This window comes from Chaetura pelagica, unplaced genomic scaffold (assembly GCF_000747805.2).
Source record: "Chaetura pelagica isolate M959 unplaced genomic scaffold, ChaPel_1.0 scaffold142, whole genome shotgun sequence".
Lineage (NCBI taxonomy): Eukaryota > Metazoa > Chordata > Aves > Apodiformes > Apodidae > Chaetura > Chaetura pelagica.
The window spans coordinates 9,540,955-9,559,856 of record NW_009952973.1 but is presented as its reverse complement, the minus strand read 5'-3'; positions in this window follow the sequence as shown (position 1 = coordinate 9,559,856).

Below are 18,902 nucleotides of genomic sequence, written 5' to 3'. Positions count from 1 at the left end.
TAATTGAAAGGCAGAAGTGAGCCCTTTGTGTACACAGCGCTTCAGGGAGAAGAAAACCAGAGCACGGGGGACGCGAGGGGAGCGGAGGGGAGCACAGGGGCTCCCCTTGCCCGTGCCGGCGGCGGGAGATTTACCTTCGCCTTTAACTTCAGCCCAGCCTCCTCACCTACCCGAGGAAGGGAAAAAAAAATAAAATAAAATAAAATAAAGTATCAGGAGGAGTCCAGTAACGGGGAGAAAGGATGCGGGGCACGGCAAGTGCGAACCGCGGGGAGCGGGGAACCCGGGGGCTCTTTATTTGAGCAAGTAACGAGGGATGCTGTGGTGGCCCGAAGAGGGGAGGACGTGCCGCTCGGGAAATACCAACGAGAAACGGGTAGTAAGGCTGAAAAGGTGCAGCGAGATGGCCTTTGACAGTGTTTTGTTTTGTTTTTAAATTAAGTGCTTTGGCAAGTGTATTCGTACTCATTTTTCTCTGCATAGAAGCCAAAGGACCAAACAGACTCGCCCAAATAATTAGTATCTTAATTATTTGAGGCAAAATCCAAAGCTTTCTGAGTCTGAGCTGATACGACAAAATACTAAAAATTAATCCAAAGAGAGGGCTGTTTAATATCTTTCATTCACCCACAACTTCTTCTCCCTGCACTGATAATCATAGCAAATAATTTCCCAAACACAGAGGATGATGCAAACAACCAAATCCTTCCACTGAAACTGTGAAGTTATTCACACCACTCTTGTCTCTTGCTCTTCATCCTGAGAGCGTGCACAACATCTGAGCTTTGGACACATGCTTTCAGACTGTGAATCTTATTCCTTCTTCTAATCCACTCTACATCGACAGTAATTGTTCCTCTCTACATGTTACAGTAATTAACAACTGCAGTTAACACCTGCAGTTTAATGTCATAATATTCTCCACTCTCTCCTGATATGCTGTACCAATTACATTATAATAGACTGATGATCTGCATTTTGTAGACTTTAGTGTTACTACCATACACAGAAAAATCCCCGAACATTTATTTTTTCAAATGGGACCTCCAAGGACCTCTGTCTGGGGTACCCAGGGGAGCTTTTCCGCACCAGTTTCAAACTGGTTTGCAACAATTTGACCTCTTCACAAGTCAACCTCTCCCTAAACATTTATTTTGGCTGAATTTCCATTAGAACCTGCAGACTGTTGACTTCAATGACAGTACAAACAGTTCCATTCAGTTGTTTCAGTTAAGAAAAACCCCAGTCTGCTCCCAGGCCTGTCCTAAAACTGAATTAATTTGCCCATACACATATTTCTAACAAATATCAGTACTTTATCTGATACTTCTCCCGTACGTTGTAGAGAAGTCAGAAGTGTCTTTACAACTGATGTGCATGTTATTGATATGCAGGTGCATAACTGGATTTACAGGAACAGTGAAATTGAAAAGGACCTGTTTGGTGTCATCAACACTACCCAGTGTCATGCATTACAGTTCTAATCAGATGGTGCAACTGCAGAGGAGCAATCGCCTCCTACACCACTCCAGGCCATTGCAACTGTGACTGCAGAAAGACTTAAGAAAATAGCTATCACCTTAATTTACTGTCATCATCGCCTACTATCTCTATTTTCCAGCTACTAGAAATAGTGGTTTGAAAATGCAGTTTTTATGTAGAATTAAATAAATAAAAAGGAGGGGTAAGAAAAAAATAAGCTCATCTGGCTTTTGGCGGGTTGTTTGTTTGTTTGTTTTGGGTTTGTTGTTTTTTATATATATTTTTTTTAAGATGTAACCATTAATGAGGTGTGGAAGTAAAAATATTTAACGTGATTGCTTCAAAATTTAAAAAACAAAATATTCCTACTTAAGTTCTTGAATTCCCACTTTTAAAAGGGAAGCGTTCACTTCATTTATAGTTCGCTTCTAATGTTTTCTGATGGAAATATTATTGCATTATTTGCTGCATGGGCAACTTTGAACTCTTTAAAAGGAAATTTTGCTCCAAGAGATCCAGTTGGTCACTTCCAGTCCCCTGTAATGGAGCACAGCAGCAGTGGTTCAGTAGTCAACAGCATTAATCAGGAGTCTACGTCCTGCGGTTTAAAACAGGGAATGGGTAAGGTAAACAGCTATAAATCCTTCTGTCTTACAGAGAAATCCTGCATTAGTCTATCATATGAGAGAGTAAGAAAGAAAGCTAAGAGAGCCTTTCTGGCTCTGTTGTCAGTATAGAAAATTTCCACACTAGTCCCAGCACCAGGTGAGAGAGTGGCTGAAGTGCTGACAGGTGTGGGAGAGAATTGGCTCTTTAGGCAACTGATGATGGCAGGGTCAGCATTTTGCTCACAGGAGAAATGTCATGGCTCAGGAACAAGCCAGGAGTCAAATAACTACTTGTAGGCAATTATAGTGATAGTCTGGCTATTCAAAATGCTTAAGTTCCCTTCCTATTTTTCTGATACTCCAGTCATACTGACTTTGAGTCCCCTCAAGTGGTGTCAGGCGTTACTTACTGCTTTGCACAGTGCAATGGCAAATGCCATGGGACACTGCGGGAGGTTTTCCAAAGGCTCATGTGAGGACAGGAGCACTTTCTACTGCCTGTGACTCTTTACTGAGGCATTTGTTGAGGAAAACTGCTGCATGGATATGATCTGCTTCCTCTCCTTACAGGAGGAGACTACTGTGGTTTCTCCTCTTGTATCTGCTCTACCGGAATATACAGAGAAAGGAGCATGGACATTTTAAAATAAGCATGAAAGTCATTTTCATGACTGGATACTCGTATCAGATTCCTAGATTCTTGCTTTTACAGACTTTGGAAATATGTTCTGAGGGTCTTGGCATGAAATAGGTGGTGATCTGTTACCAAAATGAGAGTATAAGTAGCCAAGACTGCTGAAAAACCATCCTGGTACTAGACCAAGAAGAGCTGGGAGGCTGACACAGAGAGATGTGAGCAGGTTTGTGCGGTCAGCATAGGTATCCAGGAGCAGCATCTCTCCATTTGCCTGAGACAGCAGCCCTGCCAAAGAGCTCTTGAGCCCTGTGGTGGAAGTTGAACATTTTATATTCAGTCACTGCTTATTAGTCTGTCTGTCTTAGAAATTGTAGCTAGACTGATTAAAAAAAAATCACCATGTGTCTGTCAGGAATAGAAAGAAAAGGAGGATCACACATACAAAATTGCAGTTTTATGCTGAGCTTTATTTATTTTCCTCCCTGAAGATCAGCTCACTGTATACAAATTTAGGAATTTATCTTTGACAGTGAGATTATATTTGGACGAAACAAGGCACAATGGAAATGGAGTCAGTCTTTAAAGAACTGGGTTTCTTTCTGTATGTATTAAAAAAAAAAAAAAAAAAAAAAAAAAAAAAAAAAAAAAAAAAAAAAAAAAAAGAAAGAAAAAAAAAAAGAAAACACCATGACGTCCTTGCTGCCAAAGAACTAGATATTTAATTGTTACAAATTCATAAACACTATTAAAAATTATTCTGTTTTCTAAAGAGCATCAGGTTTCAGCTCTGTTTCATTTTAAAATGACTGATAAGAGATACATACACCCTTTCAAATAAGTGTCTATGTGCCAAATCCCTTCCTTTAACTAGACATACTGCTTAGGGCTGTCTCCCTTGTAACAGAATCTGAAACTCAGCCATGGTTTAAGGTATTCAACCAGTTTAGCTAACCTGATGTTGCTCTTCTTTTTCCTGGGATAGCTTGATCTTGCCATTTTACCCTGACTACCAGAGTACCTTGTCATGGAAATGAGGACAAGGAAGAACTGCTTAGCTCTTCTTTTCCTGTAATGAAAGATCAGAGTACACTCTAGTATTAGAAGTGCTTCAGAACACATACTGTAGATAAATTAGCATTTTTCTCATCTTTCTGAAATCAGAAAACCTCTTGATTTGATACAACACTCACTACTTAGGTGCTCAAGCTGATTCCTAGCATGATTACGTAATATTTTACAAAACCACTGACTTTTGAGTGACTTTTTTATGGCTACTGAAACCTGCCCCAGGGTCAAAAACTAAAAGCCACAACTATAGATTAAGCACAATTAAAAGCTTTAGGTTAAATCCCAGTTCTGAACACATATATTTAATTCTGCTTTCAATAGTTGTCCGTATTACTTTGATTGCATAACTGTGGGGTTTTTTATTCTAAAGTTTCTTGGGTGCCTTGAATTTCCTTTGGAGTAATCACAACTAAACTCTGAGCCCACACAGGACTGATAAGGTAAAAATTTCTCTGTAGAAATTCCTTCAGATGCCTCATCCAAAAGCCATCTCCTGCTAATTGCTGGATCAAGTTTCTTATCACCTGCAATTGTGAACAGCACATAGTTGTGTTATTGTTGCTCAGATTAGTCAGACACCCAGGAAATAAAAGACAGACTCAGTGCCTTTTAAAACTCAAGCAACTTTTTGGTGGTGGTGGGTTTTTTTTGTGTTTTGGTTTTGTGGTTTGTTGGGGGTTTTTTGTTTGTTTGGGTTTTGTTGTTGTTGTTGTTTAGGGGAAACTACAATTTCTGTATTTAAAATAAATTTAAGATATGGAGTAGAAGTCACAGAGTTACCTTGCCTCTCCATAATGAATTTTGGCTTATGAATGATACAAAATGGAGCATTTTTGTCCATCCCTAGGTGAGACAAGTGGAAATAGGTGGAGTTAAAGACATAGTCCTTCCCTCTATATTTCTGCTGGCCAGTGGGTGACTTTGATCCTCTAACTGCATCCCCCACCAGACAGTGAGTGCAGGATTCAGCCACACACCTCTGCTCTCCACTCCTAGGGGCAGGCACTGGAATTTTCTCAGCTGAACCAAGACTCAAGCAAATAGCTTCTCATTACCAGACATAATCTTGCTGAGAAACCCACAGGCAGCTATTATGTCTTGCAGCATGTGAGCTGGAAAATCCAGGGGGTTCCAAAGCCAGGCTGTGAAAGAGGAATGAGGCACCCCATGAGTGGTGTGGAGCCGTGCGAAAGCTCAGGCTGCACCGACAGCAGCTGGAGAAATAATCATGGCTCTACTTTCGGAAAGACGAGGCACAGTGCCAGATGGCAGACAACCAGAAGAGCTGAGGTCTAAACAAAAGACCTGGAAAAAAAGAAGAAAAAGGAAAAGCTCAAACCCTAAACAGGGAACTAGTCTTTTGGGGCAAGACAGATTTCATTGAGAGATATTAAAAAAACAAACAAACAAACAAACAAAATCTGTTCCAGAGAGCACATTTTCTCAGATACCTGCACCAAAAAATTCACAAATTTCCTAGCTTATTCATAAGTCAGAAAGTCACCAAAGGGAAAAAAAAAAAAAACAAAACACAAAAAACCCCCACAAAAAAACAGCTTTCTTTAAGGAGAGTTTGATGTGCCATTTAGCCTACTCTGTCATTTTTCTTGTCTTTCTTCATAATCCCTATGTAACCCAGAAACGGCCAGTAAAAAAGAGAGACCCTCTGCTTGTTTAATTACTTCCTGAAAATTTGACAACTACTACTTCGGTCTCATTGGATAATCTACTTTTAAATTGCCTAGTCTTTCAAAGACAGCATAATTATTTGACTACACTTACTTCCCTAGCTATACATCATGCCTATCAAAATTAAATGCTTCCAACATACCATTGCAGCATTTTAACATTTTGCTTCTGTAATACATTTAACAGTAAATTGATCCTATACTTCCTTTTTAACAAACTTTAATACCTTTAGCAGTAAAGCACAATTAGTTGGATCTTTGTCCTCTGATAAGGAAATAAAGTTATCTAAAGAATGCTAAAGAGATTTGTAAAATGCAAAGTTTGGTGGCAATGTTTGTGATGTTTAAAAATTATTTCCTTTATTTCTGCTTTAAAAGAAAAAAAGAACTATTTTATTAATGCAACTGATCTCTGTACAAAATATTTAAGCAGACATTACTTCATGAGTTTACAGTTTTACTCTACGTTTAACCAGAATAATAAATGTTATCTTGAGGGAATTTATGTGATTTTCCTCTGAAATTTTGTGAATTTTTTTTAAGCAGTGAAATTATTTACAAAAATAAAGAATAAACAACTTATTGTACTAATTTAGCAGACTATTCCACTGATACTTTAACTGGTGAATATATCCATTTTTAGAAGTTTGGTTGGGGTGTTTTTGTGATCCATAAGATGATTCCTGCTTCTATAAAATCAGAAAACCAAAAATGCTCTTAACAACACATATTGATTAACCATCAAAATATGCACTAAGCATGTATTCAGTGTGCAGTCACTGCAGTGGGTGTGTGTGAATTTTTCAAAGCTGAAAGTGTACCCCACAAAGTACTACCCCAGTAGCTTCTTTTAAAGACATGGGAAGCTAAAAGCAGTCACGAACACAGAACTCTCTCCCCAGATATTAGCATCACTTTTGAGCATTCCTCTCTCAGGATATGCTAAATTTGAGGTTTGGGTTTTTTGGGTGAGTTTTTTTTGGCTTTTTGTTTTGTTGGGGGTTTTTTTGTGTGTGTGTAGTGAGACGTGTCAATAAGCCACATTTCCAAAAGAGAGAAGTTTTATTTGCGGGAATGCAGGCAGGCTCTCATGGTAGATCCTGTTGGTATATGCACCATATGTGCGTATATGCATGCAAGCCAGAAGACTGTCTACAGCACATGTGCAGGTCAATCCAACATGAGCAAAACCAAAAGCAAAGGAGGTAAAGAAAGAGCACACACACACACAAAAAAAAAAAAAAAAAAAAAGGAAAAGGAAAGACCCCCCCCCCCCAAACTCCCCTTGGTTCTAAATCATCACAAAGACTGCAATATCCTGTTATCTATTGTAGCAACATCATATACAAAATAAAGAAACAAATGTTGCCCTTCTGTGAAGGGAGATAACAAAAGCTTGATTCGCTGAAAAGAAAAGAACCTGAGGAGATAAGAAATATGTTTTAAGCTATACACAAGAAAAGCACCAGCTGACATAACTTTTAAACAGCCCAAATGTCTTCATTTTGGCTGGTCCTGTTGTCTTATGGAGCAAACAGTGTAGTCATGAGATGAAAGACAAGAAAAGCCATTGAATGTCTGGTTGCCACAGACCTGTTTCTAACCTAGAGAAGAAGAGCTTTCATTTTCTTCTACCACAGACCTAAAAAAGACAAAGAGGAGACTAAAAAGCACCAACTGAATGAGTGTTTAGGGAGTTGGTAACAAATTCATTTCACCCTTATGAGAGAATGCTATTCACCAAGATCTAGTGTTGATTTAAAACATCTGTCCAGAATACCTCTTTAATTCTGTTATCACCACAACTTAATGGTAATTAGATGGATAATAGGCAAAAAAATAAAGGCAAAAGAATCAAGTTATAACATTAAATGATTAAAAAAATTGTAACACCACTTCAATCATCAGTGTTTTTAAATTTAATGTAAAGGAATTAAAACCAGTTGCCTACTTGTTTCTAAAACTCTTATTCCTGATTTCATTGATTTACCAAATCAAGTTTCATCCTCTCACCTACCCTAAACACACTTATATGTTCCAAAAACTTTTAAAATAACAAATCTTGCTAGAATGTACAAAACTTTTGAAGAAACAGCATATAAAATAATCAATAGGATGCAGAAAGAAATCCTACACCTTCCACTACTACAGGATCAAGGCAAAACAATGTGTGTAAAGTGAAAACTGATACACAAGAAAATATTTATGCACAATCTACAGAACTCACAAGAATAGGCTTGAGACCAGGAATATTTGCAAGCTCATGAATGACATCAGTCAGCTATCCATAAGTTAAGAAATTTTAGCATTAGAAGCATATGTTCACAGTTGAAGTCTGTGTATCTTATTAAGCCCCCTAATGAAGTCTGGCAAAAAATTTCCACCAATGTGAGTGGGAAGTGTCCTGCTCTTCTAAAAACTGTGGTATTTCTCAAGCTGTCTAAATCAGGTGCTTGGTTAGGCAGAAGGCATATTAAAGAAAGGGAATAACACTCAATTTTCTGACATCTGTGTACATACTTTCAGCATATTTGGCCTGCTATCATGCATAGTTGGTGCTATTTTTCCTGTGGATAGCACAGGAACAGTTTTTACTCTTACGTAGTATTCAACAGCACACACAGCTTTGCAGTTTCCCAGCTTTTTATTTTATCAGTGTCTTGACAGTGCATGCATCAATTGTTAGGGGGAAAAAAAACAAACCTGCAAACATGACAAATTTCTTTGAATTTAGTTTATTTTGACTGTAGTTAGTTGATTTTCCATCTTCAGATTTGGAAAATAAAGACATCTCAATTTCTGTAAAAACTTGTATCTAAATGCTTTTATTCAGAAGAGTATTCCATAGCAGTTTTTATTGAATATCAGTGCTTGCTTAATATTTAAGGTCAGAATAGTCATAATAGAATTAAATCACTAGTCTGAACTGAGTCATGCTCATGTAGTGACTTACAAAAATCTATTAGATCTTAAAAATCAATCATTCTAAATGAAGGAATTCTAGGTGACATCCTATCTGGAATGAATATCTAATTAAGTAAAAAAATATCAAAATGTAAACCCCAAAAAACCAGAAATACTTCTTCAATAATTTATACATATGTATTTTGTATTTCCAATTTTTCTTAAATTATAAAGAAACTGCTATATAGTAGCTGCCACTTTCATTTCAACCTCAGTTATAAAATTCATATTATACCGAGTTGCCATATAAAATACTGATTAACCGCTCCTAAACATCTGATCCATCTTAAAAAGCTTGTACTAAAATAAATTTTCTAATAGAAGTCTGACCCAGAAGTTCTCAAAAATAACTGAAAATGTTGTGATAGTTGTTTACAATATAAACAAATATTTTTTTTAATAAAATAAAATAAACATGTACTTTTCTTTCCTGGCTTTGTATGCCCTTGTTTTGTTCTTGAAGTGTTAAAACATTGTTTCCTACCCTCTCCTTAAACTACTTTCCTCCAACAGGGCATTGCAGACCCGCTACACAACAACCATGTTCCTGACGTACCACAAGTTTTCTCCATTTGAAATGTGTCCTTTTTACATGACTAGTCCTTGGGTTGAGACCTGGGGCAAAATCACAGTTCAGTGAAATCTGTTCACCAGTTGATCATGATGGGATGAGCATTTTGTATAGCAAGTACTTTTGTAAGAGATGTAATATTTTGTAGAGGTAGAATGCCATGAAAGCAGAAAAAACTTGGCTACTGTAGGCAACCATTTCCTTATTCCTAGAAAAATAAAATAACTTTACAAGTAGATGTAATAAGATCTTTCTAATAGTGAGTGATTTAGTGACAGCCTGCAATAAAAAGTTCACTGGTCCTTCTTCCCCTTAAGAGATTTCTTTTTTACTTATTTATTTTTTAATTTGAAGAAAGGAAATAATAATTTCTTAAAACAACTGAGTACAGATTAAAATTAACACTGTATGTTTCAATTATTATCAGTTCATCAGGACATCAAAAGAGTTGGTATCTTTTTAATTAAAATATTTTTATCAGATAACCTAAGCCTCTAAAGCCATATATTTTATTTTAATTAAAAAAAAAATTCTGGTTGTGATCATTGGTTAGAATTAATATACCAAATAAAATATGGGAAGAAAGGAGGTAAGGGGAGGTTATATAGTGTTACCTGATAAAAGGAGACAGTAATATTTAAAATGAGGTAAGTGTTACACCGATTTATGATGTATTTTATCTTCTAGAGAAACCCTAGTTTATCGTGGTGTCGTTCAGTTCGAAACGTCAGCTGTATATCTTTCTGCTTTTGAATGTAACTCTAGGTTGAAAGGAAAAGGTTTGCAGTGATGTGATGTATAAGCAGATCAAAAGCTTGGCATTTTTCTGGGATAATTCACTTTTATATTGAAACATTTTTGTTGTCACAAATACATAAATATTATAAATATATTACAAATATATTGAAATAATATTAATTAATAACACTTAACATGCCTCTCATCTTCATCGTACTGTACAAACATCTATTAATCAGAAAGGATGAAAATGTTCCTTTTGTTTTAGTCCCCACTCAAATTATCCTGTAAACATCCTCATCCTTAACCCACTAGAGCCAAGATGTGCATTGTTTCCTTCATTTTAAAAACAAAGAAAAAGATCATTTTTCATAGTCTGTCTTCCATTGTACCCATAACGTATTTGTATGAATCCTGCCAGTATAAAAGTAATTTAGTTTGTAAGAAAACAGAGATGCTTTTGTGTTGGCCTCATAAATACAGTGTCCAAATGCCACCATATTGATAATGGATTTATTCTCAGTATATACCCCCATAAATTGTAAATCAGATTCTGCCTCTGTTGTTTATGTGTTTAAAAGCAGCATAATCCTGCTAGTTATTCTGGTGCTCAAAAAACACCACCACCACAACAACAAAAAAAACAACAAAAAACTAAACCAAACCAAAAAACCCAGAATGTAAATAAAAAGCTCCCAATACCCAAACAGCAGGGCAGAGAAAACCAGCCTCTGAATCACACCCAATCTAATCACTCACAGGCAATCTAGCAGCCAAGGACCAAACTAACCTGTGTGTTACAGCTGGCACACACACAGAGTGGCAGAGATGGCACTTGGCTTCAGCTGCTTTCTGTGCATTAGACAAAAATGCCTTGACTTTTAAGGACAGTGTTGAATGCTGTATTTATTTATTTATTAAAAACTAAAATTGTAAGCTAACCAGGATACAAGAGTTGCTCTGGATGAAGGAAGAAAGATGGCATAAATCTGATGATGAGCAGGATTTCTTTTCTTTCAAGGCTGCTGTTCCTACTGATTCCCAAATATCAAAGCAGCAACAAAATGTCAGTCCTCAGTGATGGCTCTTTGAGTATGTTGTTGGTTCCCAGCACCTTGGGTTATACTAGTGGACCATTCATCATTATGAATCACATGAAAATAATGGATTTGTGATCTCAGTGCTTGAGGGTATTTATCCATCCCATTTCTGTATGTGTACTCATATATCCAATGCAGAATATAGTTCTAATTTGATTTCGTAGATATAGTCGTGTATGATATTTCTAAGAATTTAATGAAGAAAAAAACATTGTGGTCTTGATTTGTATTCTCAGTTGGTTATTTTGCTCTGTGCAAGCTAATCCATTTCCCTATAGCACTATTGTATATTCTTGTTTACAGCAATTTGTGGCATAATGTATAGTTGTAGTATAAGGATTATAGTTGCTTGACACAGTTGACAGCAGACATTATTAAAAATGTGCCAGCTTGAAGTCCCATGACCTTCCACTTTTTATCCTTAGAAAAAAATTTTTGGTCTAGCTTACAGTAGGTTTATTCACTATACCATTCATTTTTTATTTTTGTATCTTGTTCCCAGAGCAAATGGAATAATAGCTATTGTAATCTATAAACTATGAACATATACGCCTCATGAGAATTTAGTGTCTGGTTTGTATACTTTGGTGTCAACATCTTGAATGTAAGTAGAAGAAAAGAAATACTAAACCAGAAGGATTATTTTTTAATATTATTACTTAAAAAAAAAAAAAAGCCAACTTTTTCCAATTAAGGAAAAGAAGAAACTTGCATAAATCTTCCAGAGACCTCAGCTCACAATTTAAGCTCATTATGGCTGATAAGGAATTAATGGCTGTTGAGCATTCATATGTATCCTGGGGATTTAAATGAGCATAATTCAGACATGTAGGACAGAAGGATTTAATTTATGTATATGCAATCACTTAGTTCCTCATCACATCAACTTGTTGGACCCATTGAGACCATTCCAAATCAGACAGACACAAAAGGAGAGTCACCTTATTGACCTGAGGTGCTTTGGCTTTGGCCCACTGAAGACAGCAGTTCTTCAAGACATTTTCAGACCCTGTCTTGTCCAGACTCCTAGACACATCAAGAGTCTGGAATAAATTTAGAAGGCCGCTCTTCCACTGAATGGCTCTCACATTATTATCTGAATCATTTATGCACACACCCAGACAGATGTACATAGCTGGATGCACACAGAGATATAAAGCATGAGGTCTTACTTAGGAAATTAAGTGTATGCTTTTCTGACTCCTTTACAGGATTCTAAAAAGGAAAATAATAATTACATTCTTTCAAGTCTTCTCTGGACAAGAAAGATTCTTAAAAGACCCAAACCAGAGCAGTGACCTAATTCATTACTGATGATGAAGCAGAACCATGTAGGTATCCCTTGATTCTTCCTTCAATGGCTCCCTGTCAGCAAAACATCTGTTTGTCTGCTGTTTTCTAAGTTGTCATTAAACCAGAAAATACAGAGAACTTTGCAATATTTGATGTTTGACTGGCAACAAGTTACAGTTTATTAAAAATAGTAAGAAGAGAAAACAATTCTAAAATAAGTATTTGTAGAGGAGCCCAATTACTATAGCTTTCTCTTTCAGAGAGAAACCTTGTGCTTTTCTGAAACCCTGGTCTATCTCGATTAAATAAAAATGAAAAATAAAACAAATATCAGGGCCTCACTTTTTCCTTGTTCATCATCACACCAAGCTGGCTCTGGACTTTTGACTGCCAAAGCACATAAAGTGGAAGTCTGCAGGCAAACCCTTCTTTTGCCATCAGTAGCAGGGTGGAAGGTAAAGATGCAGGCCAAACTGCTCCTTCATAATTGGTTGGGGTCTATAAATTATAAGGCACTCCAACATACACAGAATGGTGAAAAGACACCATGAACCACCAAGGAACAGGAGTATTTACACCTGCACAATTCTGGAAGAGTTTTGATCTCATTCTTGCATTTTGCCATAGCATGCTCTTAATTACATTGGTTTTAATATTAATTTATTCAGTACTACCCCAAACAAAACAAAGTAAAAACCTCAGACATTTAGCACTATAGTAGCTGTTGTCAGTCCCAACACTGTGTTTTACAGTGTACCCAAAGCACAGAGAAACTGTCATTTACCACCATCAAATGAGCAAGTAGGAGACCTAAAAATAAATTTCTTTCTCAAGGTTCCTATAATGAACTGCCAAGATTCTAGGTATGTATCTATATTTTTCCAGTCATGTACTGTGCCCTCAAAATCTGAGTGCAGAAAAGAGTCTTCTTCATTTAAATCGATTTTATTTCCAAGAAAGAGAAACTTTTACTTGTTTGGTATGCTTCACTTGACATACTGCCTCCAGGGCAGTGTGCAAAATGACCTTACACAACAGTTTACATTCATAATCCATCATTGCAGAGGGAAATCAAAACAACAGGCTCTTTCCTGCTTCATTCTGAAGGACTGCTCTTGTTCTATGTTGTGTCCTCAGGAAAGAACCAGTGATGAAACCAGATTAGAATTTTAAAAAAACCACAAAACACCCCCTCCAAAAAACCCCTAGCCTTGGCAATGTGCATTTGCATATTATTTGCAAGAATCGAGTGTCTTACAAAATTAGTAAAATTACTTTTCTTCAAGTCTCAAAGGCCTTTTTAATGCCTGGTTATCAGGTCACAAAGCCTGCTGAAATATCTCAATTATCACATTTAGAACAGATTAAATATTAATATATGCACACATAATGCCCTGTCACATGTAAAAGATACATTTTTTCCCTGAAGACTGCATTTAATACATACTTCTTTTCCCTGCCATCTCCTTTCTGTACCTATCAATATAATATACCAGGATTTGCAAAATAATATTATTACTTACCGGAACAGAGGAATTCACACCCTTTCTTAACTTGAAGCTGATAATGAAAACCTGCCTCATTCTACTTGTCAGTCCAAAAAAAACACCTGAACCCCAACCCATATTTGCTCACCTCACAAAGTGAGTGAATAAACAAATATGACACAGCACACTTAGCGATAAGAAGTCAGTGAATTGATAAAAACTTTGAATCCTGAAGTATTCTTACTATCACCAGATCTAAAACAGTTTTGCTAAACAGCTCCCCTTCTTTGGTAAGAGAAACAAGGATGGAAGCTTCGCAATAGCCTTCAGTGCTTCTTGATAAATAGTGAAAAAGCTCAGTGGAAATGTTCAACTTCTTCATGATTAAAAAATAAACCTTTAATGTAGTTTTTGTTTACTGAGTCATAAGTGCAGCTTTGGAAGTCGTTGCCAAAGAATCATTGGAACAGGCATCACTAAAGCAGTGTCAGCCAGCCAGCTCTTTGAAAATGATTCAGTTCCTCTAGTCTTATGACTAAAATAATATCCAGTGGCTCCAGCTCGAAGCCTGGTTAATACATCTGTCCAGAACACATAATTACTTGGTCATAACATTCCCCCGGCCATCAGCCAACAAACCAATCAGCATTTCTTCCTAACTCACTAGAATTTTTGCTGTGTCAAACTGTTTGATCTCTAGGTAGTAAAAATGCAAAAAATGGAAGGACATTGCACTGCAAGGTTTTAATTTAACATAGTTTCTCATGGAAATTAAATCTGAAAAGAAACATGTTTTTGTTGACATTGCTGAAGTTGAGATTTTCATTCTGCTTCAGGAATGATATTAACATACCTATCTTGCAGCTTTATTATCTCTTCACCAGCTAACATTCTGCAGCATAGTCTTACTTTCATTAATTGCTTTCACAAAGAAACTCATATTTATGAGAAAATGAAATTATACCAGCAAATTTAAAAGGCTGCTATATGTGCAACTTCCAAGGAACATGCTGCATATACTGTGTGTGGAACTGAAACTGAAAGAGATGAAACATCGTCTGAATTTACACAGATACTACTACCCATAGTCCTCTAAGCTTTATTTGGAAGAGTTTATATTTAATTTTCTGAAGCTAAATTTTGGGAACTCTGATGTAGAACCTGAGGTACTGGAATCAATTAAAGTTTTATATTGACTTCACTAGTACACATGATCAAGACAATTGTAGTGTCATACTTACTTCCCATATCATGTGCCAAAATCACAGGCATGAAAGCACTCTATGCCCATTTCAGAGTAATTCAGTCTTTTCTCTACACAAATATTGTATTTCTAAAATGAAAAAAAAAAAATTATATAGTGAAGAACTTAAGTAACACCCTAAAATGTGCAACCTCAAAGAACCCGCATAATTTCCAAGATCATATCATCCTTATTGTTCAAGTGCTGTAGTTTTACAAAGTATTGTTTTTCACCATGTCTATAGACTGACAAACACCCTTAGTTCATGGCTGATATTTAGAATTTCACAGAATCACAGTGTCACCAGGGCTAGAAAAGACCTTTAAGATAATTATTCAAGGCAATATAGGAACACAACTAAGGAACAATGCACTTCCCCTGTCTACACTGAATATTAGTTGTATTCTGTCTAATACGTAACAATTTCCCTAACTTTCTTCACAGCAGATATAGATACATGGATTATATCTAGGCTAGTGCATGGCTGAGGACAGAAAGGTGCCACTGTTCATCCTAAAGGGAAGACTGGAAGGAAGATCTAACTCTCACCTTGTTCTGTGAACAGGTTTTCTGGCCAGAGGAAAAAGGACATAGGAGGAGGAATTGAGAGGATGTCTCTTTCATAAGGAGCTAGGATGTGGAGTAGACTTGCAGAGAAACTCTGAAGCTCTCCTGATTTATACTTTGCTGTTTATTATTTAGTAGCATCAAGTCTCTCAGATTTGGTGCAAAACTGGAATTTAGTGGATCCAAACAGCATATTCTGAATTTCTGGCTTACAACAATACAAAGATAAATACTTCAAAGGTCTGTGGATTTGTTCTATGAGTGTTAATAATAGTATCATCCATTTCAACACTGACATTTTGTGCAATTTGGTGTTAGAGAATCTGTGGCAGAACTGCAAAATGGTTAATTATAACCACAAAGAGTATCAAGGAATGATGGGGTTCTTATCATGTATGCTATTTTCTGCTTGAAAGCACCCTTATTTTCCTGAAACTAAACATTCAAACTATTATACTTAAATCAAAGCTTACTCTTCACAACACTTGGAACAAAATGGGAAAAAGTATAATTTTTATCCTCCAGAGGGTACTTAAATATTAAGACTGATGGATTAAATTTGGAAATGCCAGAATAATGTTGCCTGAATTCATGCAACTTACACACATCAGTTGCTACTGTGTAGAATTACATTTATCCAGCTTTAATTCATGATCCTGCATTAGCTTTTCAACAGGATTTCTGTTTTATTTGACAAAAGCATACTAATGCTGCTTTGATTGTAAACTGAAGTACAACACAGAGGCATGTTATCCAAGCCTTGCCTTGAATACAAACCTATGAACTTCATGCTTTTATACCCATGTTTCTCCCTCACACCCAGTTCAACAGAGTGCTTTGCAGATTTATTTTCATGCCATCTTACTATTAATGCCCATGATATTACTAGTATTTTTATCTTAATAGAGAAACAGAATTTCAGATCAGGAGCAGTCATAAATTTGTGAGACCATCTTAACATACATAGCACTGTAAAAAACTGGATTTTAATGGCATAGATTCTGAAAAGCAGCACTGTACATTTTCAGCAGTAGACATGAAGGTTCAGAACCCTGAAAAGTTAGACACAGAAGTTTCAAATTAATTAATGTAAGAAATAATTAATGCAAAGCAAATATCTGAATGAGAGCACTAGCGTTTACACACTTGGCTGTCCTCTTCATCTATGGGAGTAAAAAACCCATTAACGGGGATTTCAAGACAGCTTTCACCATGAACCTATTTTTTCCTGTCCCCTCTCTTTCCAGTATCTGTGATGAGTAACGTACAGTTCCCACAGACAGTCACCTTAGCTACAGTAGCCTCATCCACCATGGAGGAGGGTCACAGTGAAGTGCTGCCAGGCAGAATCACAGAACCAGCTCTGTGGCTTCAGTTTTCATCACTCTCCCTTCTACCACATTCATTTCTTTCTGAGTGGATTGAAAGAAAAGGGAGGAAGCATATCCTTCTTACCCCCTCTTCCTTAAAAAAATAAATAAATTAAGATGTATTTTATCTTTCAGGAGGCAAAAACAAGTGACCATTCTCTGGACTTGGTTAGAGATACTGGGGATACTGTCATCTTATGTACTTTAGGGCACAGGCACCTGAACATCAGGTTTCTCATTTGGAAATGCCTACTGGTTTCTGTGAGAGTATTCTCATGGCTGGAATTTTTGCTTAAAAATCTCTCCCTCAAGGTAATATATTACATTTTAACTTTGGCATAAAATGCAGAAAGGTTGCATAGCTGTAGAGCTCAGCTTTAGGAGACTGTACATGAGTAACTGGGTTTACTGTTGTCATGCTCTCTGGTTGCTTAACTTCACATATACAATCTCAGATATTATTTTGGGCAAAGGAATTTATACACAAGACAGAGACAAAAATAAGTATTAACTCTTGTTTAATGGCCCACACCTGAGCTACATGCAGCACCTTCACCCTCAGAAAGAGTTTGAAAAAAAGTACAGGAGACATCTAAGTAGTGGCCTTACCCATCAGCCAAATTCATTTTGGGAAACTACTGGTGTATGTTCCAGAAAACCAAAGATGTCTTTCTTGGAGCAGGACAAATTAACTTTTGCTTTTTTACTACCCTACAGACACAATACTTTTTAACTGGAGCTCATTATCTCAAACAGTTTGCAGTTCTTTAGTTCTATAACAACAAATAAACCTCCATTCAGACTCTTTGCTACAACAGCCAACGTTTTTGTATCTTGCATTTTAATAATTTATCTTTAAAGGATGGAAACAATCCAATCAAATTATTAATAATCCAAATGAGATTAAACACAAAGAGTTTTGTTTATAGTTATAGCTAGCCAGAACCTCATAGCATGATGTGGACAACATGTTAACTGGATCATTATTCCAAATATTTAAGTAGAGAGATTTCAGTAGAAGAGCAAATATTGCAACTCATTTAAGCTGCAGAGAAAGAACTATTTAAAAAGTACAATTTTGGCCTGCAGCAAGAGCTGCATGTAAATAAGGCTCTATTTTAGCAGGATCATGAGAACAGGTAGCTGCTGTTTAGGCAACAACAATATTTCCAAGCAAATTAATACATAACCTGAAACTATCAAATAATTACCATTTTTAAAATACAAATAAAACTGTGAAAGACCACAGTGACATCTGATGAGAAACAATAAAACACTGGGCACTTGAGGAGTCTGTTAATTTGGTTTAATTTTGAAATTGAAGAGCAGCCTAGAACAAACCAAAGAGGATTACTGTGGATTTTTTTCCCAGAATTGTTCTGTATAGGGACACATTTGGGGAATGGCTGCTGTGCATAGTTTGTTTAGAATAGCTAGGTAGTTCTTGTTTGTTTGTTTGTTTGTTTGTTTACTCATTTGGTTATTTTGTTCTGGTTAATTTCTTTGGTGCTTCTTTTGAATAATACATTAGATTCTGTTGAAAGTTGAATACTTTCCTCACAATCTGGGAGGGTTTTTTGCTTTTTTCACTAATTTTTAAAATTTTATGTACCACCTCAATGGTTGCTCTTCTAATTCTCATATTTGTCCCCTAAATATGCCCCAGCCCCAATCACTTACATAGATGATGACTAGATACTCTTTTTTTTTTTTTTTTTTCTGAAATCGTTGTTGTTCCACTCCCGGTATCATAAAACTCAGATAAAACCCACCTTGCCAAAACACGACCTAAGGTATCTGCTACCCTCTTCACCAGTAGAGGGGAGAGGCACCTGGAATCCAGATACATCTCCAGAGATGTCTTTCTGTTGGCTGGGAAGCTCAAAGTTAACATAGCTAAGGTAAAAATCAAGATAGCGCTGTCTCAGCTGAGGTTACTTTAACTTAGGGACTTTGCTTCCATCCCTATGGGGAGATGAGGTGCATCCTGGCCAACTTCAGACAGAGAGCTACATTAGGGCACGACAGCCAGAGCAATCCCTGCGGCGTGGTGTGCTCTTTTCTCTGCTGCCACTCTTTTCAAAGG